The following is a 2,630-nucleotide window of genomic DNA, read 5'->3' as shown; positions in this document are numbered from 1 at the left end:
TCAAATTCATTTAGCGCTGACCTCCATTGCTGCCCAGGCTATTACCATGTACATATCACAGTGAAATGAGGCAGGGAGAGGGCAGTGTGATTCCAGAGTCCAGTTGAAGAAAGGGGTCTGAACTGCACTGAGCTCCATTATCTGCTTTTCTGTGTGTTCTTTGTTTTTCTTAAACATGTTTTACATTGTTTTCTAGAAGTATTCTTTATTTTTCTATTATAATTGTTTCAAAAATAAATTTTCATTTTATGTTTTTCTTTTTATTAGGTCACCTTATAATACTATTTATAACACATTTATTGACATTTTCCTTCAGATCTTTTAATATAATCATCACATTTAGTTTGAGTTTCAAATGTAACTTTCTAGTATCCATCTCTGTGTCAAATGTGACTATCATATTGATGTTGTATCAGTTATGTCTCTTTTCTTACTCCTTTTTGTTACCTGTGGGGAACAGAAGGATTTCTGTCAAGCTGTACCCCCCAAATGTATGCCAGAGTTAGCTGCTTGAGAATGACTGTACACTTGGAGGTCATCAAGAGTGGATTGGGAGTCAATCTCACTGAGAGTTACCAGTTCTCTAGATCAAGCAGACACCACTGTTTATTCCACAACAAATAGGGCCCATTCCCTTCTGACATTGTTCCCTTGAAGGAGTGCCCGAAGGCAAGCCTGGGACCACTCTAGGATGACTAAGCTGATCGAGTCCAGGGTCCACCCATTTTGCCACACATGCCCCCTATTCCCTCCCTTTACTATTGTGCATTCACCCATAGGTCATCCCCTTCCTATTGCTTGTATTGCCTATGTTGCTACCCCTCCCTATGACATAGGTTGTTATCTGCTATCAGGGGCTTGCATGCCTCCCAGGATAGTAAATGTCTGTTTTATTGTATGAGACACCAGAGTGATCAAACCCACCCAACGATGAATTGTACTGCCCCTTTCTGTGATGTATGATTCTGTAATCAGATCCCCCTAAAGTGCTATGATGCGTGGTTAGCAATAAATAAGGAGGCTCCCTCGTTCTCGGGAGGGAGAAGGTGGCTGCTTCTGCTCTGGTGGCTGGGTTCCTTCCACGAGGACCATCAAGTGGAGCTGAGGTAAGCAATGTTATCATGAATTGTGTCTGACTCCATTCATTCCAACCTTTCCTCTAACTCTCATGCTCTCTATGACTTTACTATAATCTCTACTTATTATCGCTGTACAATTGCGCCTACCAGACTTGTGATGTTTTTTTGGGTCCCCTCTCCCCTTTAACCCCATAGTTGCCCATCATTTTTTGTGGATAGATGGATATGACCATACATATGACCATACATATTAGCATATTGACCATACATATGACCAAACATAACAGCATATTGTGTATATATGATGTTTTCCCTTGTTGAATGAGTATGACCTAACTCATGCTAGACTTTTATTGTTGAGGTTTATGAAAATGTAGACAGAGCTCCATTTGTAATTAACTATATGCAATGTTCTTCAGAGTTAAAGTTATTTTTTTCTAAAACTACTAAAGATTTCTCTATAAAGCCTCACTTTTAATTTTCTGTTTGATTTTTTCTTCACTTGCATTCTCCCTAGAGAGAATCTTGATTTTAACTTCCCTCATCCACCCTGTTTTTACTTGATGGTAATGGTTGTGGCAGTGTTTGGGCCATGGGCATTTCTCTGGTATTTTGACTGAGCCTCGTTTCTAGGCAGGCATCTTAAACCTGGATCTGAGATACGGGTCTCTAACTGTTTCTTTCCTCCTGCAAAGGTACTATTGGTCTAGCAGATATGCCTGCCCTATCCCATGGGACAGAGTACATTTTCTTCCAAGTTGCTGCAAAGTTTTTCACCCATATCTTCCTCTTCAGGTCAAAGACTTCATAACTAAACATGCAAAGAGAGTTGGTTCTGGACATAACATCAGATTTGTTCTGGTTTGTGGCAATTATACATAATCTTTTATGAATTTACACCTTTCAGTCATTACATTCTGCTACGGGTCAGGAGAGGTAAGTTTGCTTGCATTTTGGCAGTGATTACTCTCCTGAAACCTGAGCCACTACCAAGGCATGAGAAGGGAATTGATTTTTTTGTTTTATTATCTACATATTAAGGTAATGTTCTGCAATAAAAATGTATTCTCCTAAGTCTGAGGTTCTGGGAGATCCTATTCACTTTAACAGAAAAATCTGTAAACTACTTATTAGATATTTTAGGCCAGCCTTTATGCAATTTAAATGTCATCCAAGACATCTACTCTAGCCAAGTTAAGACCTAGATCTTTTTCCATCCTAATGGGAACTCTCTCACTAAAAATACGATACTTGTTGTTGTTTTAAGTATTACTAATTTTACAGTTGTGTTGAAGAAAAGTTTACAGAATGACCAGGATTGTCATTATGATTTCGGACAATATTTTTTATCCTCTTTAGGTTTCAACCTAATAGTACTGCCGCAGTCCAGTCGCGGCGGGGTGAAGGGTCCCCTGTTCAGTGGGTAAGGCGTCGACGTGAGAGGGAGGGATGAGCAGAGTCAGGAGTCAGTGATCATCTGCTGCTTTATTACAATTTTAAGGTTCTATTTAAACAATATTTTTTGACAATCATACAAAGCGGAAAGAAAAT

This window comes from Echinops telfairi, unplaced genomic scaffold (assembly GCF_000313985.2).
Source record: "Echinops telfairi isolate 266 unplaced genomic scaffold, ASM31398v2 ScPeMD7_43;HRSCAF=161, whole genome shotgun sequence".
Classification (NCBI taxonomy): domain Eukaryota; kingdom Metazoa; phylum Chordata; class Mammalia; order Afrosoricida; family Tenrecidae; genus Echinops; species Echinops telfairi.
The sequence above is the reverse complement of the archived record's forward strand: the minus strand, read 5'-3'. Positions refer to the sequence as shown.